General features: G+C 43.9%; 1 protein-coding gene across 1 annotated transcript in view; it reads right to left on the minus strand.

The window, feature by feature from the left end:
- The window catches only part of ankrd11 (ankyrin repeat domain 11), a 121,226-nt gene extending 114,094 nt beyond the window's left edge, over nt 1-7,132 (minus strand). Inside the window, exon 1 of the mRNA XM_031568620.2 lies at nt 6,696-7,132. The gene's annotated coding sequence lies outside the window, so the exon portion shown is untranslated. The remainder of the gene's footprint in view (nt 1-6,695) is intronic.
- Nucleotides 7,133-8,753: the final 1,621 nt, after the last annotated feature.

Raw genomic sequence — 8,753 nt, forward strand, 5'->3', positions numbered from 1 at the left:
GACGATGCAGACACACACACACATACACATTACACACAGGCAGGCACACACACATAACACACAGGCAGGCAGCAGCACAAACAAACACGTGCACACTGGCGCACATGCGCACGCAAGCACACAGAGAGACAACAGGGCCGCTGATAAAATCTGCTATTCTCGTGCTGGTCTGAATGGATGGCTGCTATTACAACAGTACAAACAAGAGACCCATACCCGAATAAAACAGGAGGGGAAAAAGCAAAAGAGAAAAAGGTTGCACGTTCCCCTTTGCCAACTCCTAAGTAACGACTTTTCACAATCACCCGATTCCTCTCAGCATCTCCCTATGTCGATGCACCTTTCACAACACCCTCTCCCCCAACAGTCTGCATTGCCATTCCTTTAAAGTGGCATTTCAAAAGACACAACTGAAACGGCAGAGAAGTCTTTGTGTAATGTTTTGGCTTTCTCCTCAAGCACACTGTTGGGCGAGCACCCTCAAAGCTTAAAAAAAACACAGCAGTAAATCTAAGCAATGGCAAGCTATCTCTCCACTGGATCAGCATGGGACAAATTCCATTTGGGAACGGGAATAAACTACCGTTTGACCAGTTTACGCTGCTCCGCCAGACCAGCACATTCTGTGGCTGTCTAGCTACCTGCTGGGTTAGGGGAAATAGATAAATATATAAGTCTTGACATAAATCTAGACTTGCCAAGATGAACTGTCTTGGTCTGATTTGTGGCAGTGAGTAGGCAGGGGGTGTTTGTCGAGGTAGGGCACCTGAAGGACGAGCTCTGGTCCAAGCCTCTGGAGAATCTCGCTGGGGCTTTAAATAGGCTCTGGTGGCAAATGTCTCTGAAGCTTCCTCCAGCTTTAATGCCCCATCGCCACTCTCATTCAGAGTGGAAAATTCTGGCAAGATCTGGGATTGCTTACGTCGGCCAAGAATAGAATCACTCCACATGCTGGCACTGGAGGGGTATGGAAAGTGGTTAAGATGGCAAACGAAGTCCAGGTTTTATGGGCTGGACTAAAGCACACCTGCCCCAACACCAGTAAAGTCACATCAAACACTGGGGTTTGTCCTGCATGGTCACTGACAAGCACAGCCAACATTACCTTACATGTAAAGAGCACAAACACTGACTTAGTTACCATCTCTATCTACCCATGCGTTGGCAACATAATACAACACATATTTATAAACTATAGCACTTCCTCATACAGATTTCAGCTTCCACTATCTCTCCATATCCCAGTAGATTCAAAATAAACATGAAGGCAACCAATGCGAGGCAGAGAGTTGGAAACGAATGCTGGTACTGCTGGTCAAAGGGAAGGTGCTTAAAGGCTTTTGTGCGATATGTATAGCACTATCATACAGCCAGTCCTCCGGCCCTGCCCCCTCTGTGCGTGTGTGTGCGTGATTCCTCTCTTTTGGTCCCCTGCTTTTAGGTATGCTTTTCAGTCACGCATAGAGCACCCAGGCCAGCCCATCCGCCCCTCCCCCCTTCCTGTCAGTGCATTTCAATAGAAATGGGGCCGAGTGAAAGGCTGCAGCTGCCCCATCAAAAGGACAGCAGCAGCACTCAGCTAAAGGCTCCCAGTGATTGAGATTCAGCCAAAGCAGCAGCAGCAGCAGCAGCACCACCACCACCACCACCACCCCCCCCCCCATCCCAGTCATCACAACCAGGAAGGAGGAGGAGTGGACAAAGACTGAGTGTGAGCGAGCAAAAGCAGTATCATTACATAAATCCAAAATAACTTCTGAGCCTCTGTCTTGAGGATTGGAGGAGGATGAACACATGGCGGAGCCCAGTGAGGCCTGGCGTGAGAGATTTCTCTGAAGCGCAGGGAGAATGAAAGCATGAATGCAGAGGCCCTGTTGACTCCTGTTCAGACTGCAGGAGGCACCACGGACAGAGCAGTAAACAGCACAGATGTCCTTCTGGCCATGGCTCTGGCCACCTGTCTACGCAGTTTCAAAAAATAAAAGGAGGGGGTGATCGAGTGAAAGAACAAGCAGCAGTGGCTGGAGAAAGGGACGACATGTCCGTGACAACACAGTTCACTGCAAGCAATTCTGTCCCCCTGTCCCCAAAGGAACACAGTTTAAACTAAGCTTCTCTCCCGTCCCATCAAAACGCCAACTGTTGTCTGTGGTTGTATATAGGAGATATGAGCACACCAGCCTTCCTGTGATTCCCAACATGCACACCCAGCTGCCCTGCCCAATACGAACATGGTTTTTAAAATTAACTTTAGGCCATCTACAAACGAAACAAAGGCAGAAAATATGTGCACATATCATATAATGACACTGGCTTTCTTGTTACAGACTTCAGTAAGGTCTTTGTAAGGTCCAAGGAATTACTGGCTCTAGTTTCTTGCACAAGGGCAGGGCTTTAAAAGGCGTTCTGCTTCAAGAGCACCTCTGAGGGGAGAGATCAAAAGGGACCAGGGAGTAACAGCATCCAGTTAAATTTGCAGAAGAGGCAAAGGGGTGAACCTCTCTTTGCTTTGATGCTCAAGGCAGAATTGAAAAAAAATATAATAATAAAATAATTTTATCAGCCCGACTGGAACCAAGTGGTTGCTGGGTGATAGAGAAGAGCAAAAACCACTCTGGAAAAACTGAAACACACCCATTAGGGCAAAAGCAAGCAGCACATAATTTGGTCCTCTCTTTGGTGTAGGAGTATGTTGCTAACAGAATGGGCAGGGGCAGGGGGGAGAGAGATGGGCTGGATTTCAAAAGGGGTTTAAACGGCATTTGACTGCGTAAGGAGATTGGGTGGGGGTGGGGTGAGGTGAGCAGCTATAAAAGATTTACTCCTCAGGAGAGGGAAATAAGCTTGGTCAAAGAGAAAGAGAAAGAACGAGAGAAGGCACAGAGAGGCTGTTCCTGTTTACGGGTTCGTCAGCCCTCGAGCCTCAGCTCTGCGGAGGTGGACGAGGGAGGATAGCAGCAGCGTGTCAAATGCAGCCCAACAGCTAGTGAGCCTCACTGAGGCACAGGCTGCACTACTACTTCAGCTGACACCCCCACCCCCCTTTGCCCTGTCTTTCTAATTACAGCCACTAAGTCACACACAGGTTACTTCAGTCCTCACAACACTGCCATTGCACCAGCAGCAGCTACTGAGCCAGGGGACTTATCTGATCCTCGGACCAAGCTAAGCTAGCTATGAACGGGTGTTGCATGTGAGAATAAGCGAGGTGGTGCCCGTCCTCCACTGCCCCATGTTCCCCAGGCCAGTGCACGGCACAACCAACACTCTTGCCTAACGTTCTGGAGGCACAAAAAGCCCCTCTAGCTGGTGTAGGCATGACTGAAGAGATGTGGCCATGTTTCTCACCCTTTGACAAAAACATCAGGCCTCAACCTGCCCATACATCCCCTGTGTGGTCTTTAAAAAAAAAAAAAGAAGAAGAAAGGAGTAAACAAGCGACCACACCGCCAAGCCCGTCAGAGGGAAGAAAAAGCCTAGTTCGAGGTGCTACAGCAGGTCCACCGCAAAGGTAGAAGACTTCAAGTGTCATGAGCACTGTTGTTGTACAGATCTGCATGCACTGACAGGCTACTGCAGCTCCTGCGAGGCTCAAAAACAGGAAGAGGATCTGCATGTGGTCAGACATTCTTAGAGGACCTGCAGGAATGCTAGTCGTTTAAATAATAAAATATTCCCTGCATATGTGGCACAGGTAGATTATGCAAGTTGTTTCACAAGGTCTCGCACAAAAAGCTGGTGCACACGTGCCGCTATATGGCACATTTTCACTTTGTTCACAGGGGTCTTGAAACTTTACACTAGGTTAATTTTTTCTGAGTACATAATGCTGCTGGTGACCTTTGGTCCAAATCATGTTATCAGTGTATGGGTCAGTGCCTAACACCAGTAGTAAAACTGCTCTTGCAAAATTTCAACTGGTAGAAGAGGGCTATCGTCAGAGCCAGAATAAAAAATAAAAGCATTTCCTTTTTCTCCTCTTTCAACCACTTCCAACTGAGCCTTCTCAGTTGAGGGTTTGCAAACTAATCTAAGCGATAAAAGAGCTGACATATCGTTCAGAGACAAAAGACTGTCACTATGCCAACACTGGCGATGTCATTTGTGGTTCCACAAGATGGTAGATAATAAATGAATGCAGACAGTTATAGTTTTGGTGTTTTTGACATGTTTACCTTGGAAGGTTCTAGCACATCACACAACCCGCGCTGAATTTCCTCCAGACTTAAAATTACTTAACCACATTCACAAACCTAAGGAGATAATCCTACAAAATGTGCATTCCTCACACCTGTTGGAACAGTATGTCGCATTGATCTTTATTACACAGCTTCCACTATCCAATTAGGGTCTAAGTCCAAGCTATTCAAGGCCAAAGGCACTCTGAGGCTGGTAGTGCAATCAGGGGGGAAACCCCTATTCCAGCTATGCCACAGGCAATTTGGGCATGCACTGACCTGGCCAGACACCACTCCACTCCCAGAGTCAAGATGTACGCATTGGCAGTTCAGAACAGGAAAGCACTGAGAACCTCCAGATCCCAATAACAGAGCAGATGACCCCTTGACCTCCACACTAACGCCATTTCCTGCCTCCCTTTTGCAACGGAAGGGACAGAGAAAAGGTCCATCTTAGGGATGATGAGAACCAGACACAGGGCAGGGGTTACAGGGACTGCGCTTTTGCAAAACTCAAGCTCCATGGCACAAAGAGCTGTTGCAAGCCACCCTAAAACTTAAAAGTGAAAACCCTCTGCAACTGGGTGTGCAAAACATGAGAAGGTGGCAGGATATCAAAACCATGAAAGGAAAAAGAAATGTGATGAGAAATTAAACAAATATAACAAAAGACAGAACAACAGCCTCCCTCTGACTGCTGCATTTGCACCACATTTCAAGGTAAACACTTGAACTAAGCTGCTCTAGCAATATCTGCAAAGCAATACGGCAGGCAGGCGTGCTGCAGTGTTTTTCCCCAGTACCGCTACTGCACCAACAGTACAGACACATACCTTCCTTTAGAGCACAGGTCATCTGATTGCACACACCACACGCAATCCATTTTGAACCCATTATTTAACCCACAGGATGAGAATGGTGTCTAAGCAGTATAAGACTGCAATTATATTTCAAAATAGCAGAGAATCATTGAATCAGTCTGCCAACATAGGACATAACAAATTTTTCTGACACTCAGTGCACAGACTGTTCATGTTGAAACACCGAGTTTAACGTCAGAACAGACATAACAGTTTTGTGACACACAGAGAACTACAACAACATGGAGGGTGCCCTTACATTTTCTTTTATGTCCCTATGCCATAAAGACAATCCGCAGCAGACGACCATTCTTTCACTTTACCTATGTTTGTAAGCACTAACACCTTTCATCTCAAATGAGACTTTAGACTTGTATCTCCATTTATACTCAAGAGCGAAGAACATTACCGGGGGGATAGTGGAAAAGTACGGGAGGCCCTCTTCAAAATCCTGCTTAGGCTAGCGACTACCAGCCTCCACCTAGGTTTAGTTCTGTGAGTATATATTGCTAACGAAACAGTTACTTTTCCAAACATTTGGCTTGACTGAGTTGGTTGATGCATGCGCAAAATCATGTTTGGCCACTTTGTACGACAAAAAAAAATACAACGCGATGCATTTCCATTCCTATGTCATGGCTTAAGTTAGTCTTACAAAACAAACCAATCTGGTCACTATTTCCACCAAGTAATTTTTCTAACCATGTATTGAGAACCAATTCAAAGGATTAAAAACATGCCTGTGTACATTTCATTGTACTGTTGACTAACGTACAGGTTTCCTGGGGGGGGGGGGGGGGGGGAAGCATACTTCACTATAATATAATTAAATGTGGTATTATCATTCTGCAAACTAGACTATTCTTAGTTCAAAGGATATCTTCATATGGAAAGATTGGTGGAAAATTCAGATAAGTTAGCCAAGTCTAATGAATTGAGTCTAATACATTTGAACTTAAATATTTAACAAATTATTTTAAAAGGTGAATCAGACCGTCAGCAAGGAGGGCCAGGCTAACGTTAAGTCACAAACAAATTGAGGTTTGCTTGCTTGCTAGCTTCCCCATCTAGATAAGCTATTTTAAGGATGATTATTTCCCTTTAGAATCTAAGTTGATTAACGTTATTTCAAGTGTACATTAACCATAAACTTAGCCAAACTAAGATAAGGCTATACACGTACACTAACAAAATATAGTTAAGGTGCAAAGTGCATCTATCTCTAGCTGGGTTAACGTAACGTCCAACCTGCAAAAACAAACCAATATTGCTTGGGTGGTTTGATAGACCAAACTGCAAGTTTCCCTTCATCTTTTTAACAGCAACAATATCGTTCTGATAGATTTCACGTTAACGGACGAATTCAACTCTACCCATTCTATTCACACAACAGCACAGCATTTTCACTTCACCCTCTTATTAACGTCACTTGTTTTCCAGAGTAAAACGGAATTAACCAACGATAAAATCCAAACTCTACCAAGACTGGTAGCACTAAAAGGTTTGCTACCGAGTTAGCATTAGAATAAACAAAACTAACCCTGTCTAGCGTATTATTAGCCAACAAGCTAACTGGCTAGCTATCCAATAATTTGCTACGCAGGAGTATATTTCGTTACGGAGCAGGCAAATGAGAAACTACAAAATTATGTCTTACCTTCGGTCAAAAATGAACTACATCTACAAGTTTATACTTCACATTCCTCTCCGATGCTTGTTTTTCCCATTTGGGGCCTTCTCAGTAAGCTGCCGTCCAGGGACATCCGACAAGAACGGCACCCATTTCAGTCCACAGTCACACCAAGCAAAGCTAGCGAGCTAGCACCTTGAGACTAGCTGGCTAGCTTAATCCTGAAAACCCCAAGCGATGAAAAAAATCTTCCAAGATTCCAACAGATGTATTATTAAAGCGATTATTTCCCCTCCATCGCTACTAAAGAAGCACCACAAACAAACTGTTGCAAAACTTTAATGTAAGGCTTGCTGTTTTGCTTTTAAAGAAATGTATAACCGAGTTTCGGCTTAATCCTCACTGACCAACTCCTTGCAAACCGTTTCCAAGCGGCCTTTGACTTTAGCTTCAATGGTGACGAAAATGGAACGCACAAAGTGAGACGCAAAATTTGATTGGCTGCTGAATAAGGGCGGGTACAACAACTGACGCCATTGTGAATCATGTTTTCACAAGTTCAGTAGAGGTAAGGATGATAGTATCCATATTTATAAAAAAGGTTTTGACCAAAATGGATTGTATGGGGTAACGTAAACATAAAACAATGCATTGACAATAAATTATGTTTTCAGCAGATGGCAAGTGTAACTTGCGGTAACGTTACAGCGTTATGGTTGCTTCGTTAATGAAAGACCAAATGTGATTGGTTGAGAGTCAGAACACCGTGCCTTTTCAGTTTGCATTGGTCAACATAGTTGTTCGTCTGCGTGACATCACAAATTGTTTTTATTTTGCTTGTCAGTTAATATATATTGCTACCTCTTCTGCAGAATGTCAAATATTCTGCTGCCGATTCTCTTTTTATTTTACAGTCATATTCTGACTGTAATGGTTCAGTACCTCTACGGTGTTTCCAAGCAAATGTAATCTTTCGTCATAGAATCAGTCGTCTGCGCCTGTTTGTAGCCTATCTGAGATATTATTTTAATTTGTGTAATTCAAGAGGAGACAGCCCAATAATGGAATAACCTTATGCAATTACTCTTAAGGTTTGTCTTATATTCTAAAATATATAAATTGATTTACCCACTACCCAAGCGATTTAACAAATACACTGCTTAGAGCTTCACGAACCGTATACACAAGGGATCACAATCAACCATAATCCAGAGTTTAAATGATTATGCAAAATAGCATATGTTAGTGTTTTGAACCTTGCCATGAAACGTCATCACATGAATACTGAAGTTGGGCAATACCACCACCTGCTGGTATCTTCAAAGGCAGACCATGCAATGTTGCACTTACATTTCTAATTAATTGAATCCTCTACGTTGTGGTTCTTGGATGACACATGATGTGGTCAGTGGATAATATGGCCAATTATAAATAATATCTGACAGTATTAATCAGGATTCTTTATTTCAAGTATTTTACACTGAGTTTTCCTCTGCAGTTTGGTCGGCTATTCCATGTGAGTCACGGGTACCACATTTTGCGTTAAACCCCTGTGACATCTTGGTCATGCTTGCATTTGTTTGCAACTAATATGACCTCTTTGCTGAACACAAAAAAGTTTCAAATGGATGAACCTCTCTGACAGTTCAGGACACTGTTTTGCGTTGTCAGACATTCAAGCCCTAAGGAGAAGATGATTCTGTTCTGTCTTGGGGACACGAAAGCATAATAAATTGAAAAAAACCCAGTCACAATCACTGTAGTTGTGATTTAAAGGCCATTGAGGTGTACATGTCACAAGATAAGGTAAGGTAAAGTGATGGTAGCTGGTCCACATTTTGGAGTATTACTGCAGAAGGAAATGAGTGTCACTAAAGAACGGCCTGAAGCTATATTGTGCAATGGAATCTAATCCAAAACCAGTTAACCCCCCAGCCCTGTGGTCTGGACAAGTCAGCGCATTACCACCCAGCTCTCAAAGACGGCGAGGGTGTGTCTGTCTGATTATACCTGGCTACAAACCTATGAGTAATCTGCTTCAAACCTGACAATGCATCAGAAATGAAAATAGACCCCTCATTGATT

The sequence above is a fragment of the Clupea harengus genome, chromosome 6 (assembly GCF_900700415.2).
Source record: "Clupea harengus chromosome 6, Ch_v2.0.2, whole genome shotgun sequence".
Taxonomy (NCBI): domain Eukaryota; kingdom Metazoa; phylum Chordata; class Actinopteri; order Clupeiformes; family Clupeidae; genus Clupea; species Clupea harengus.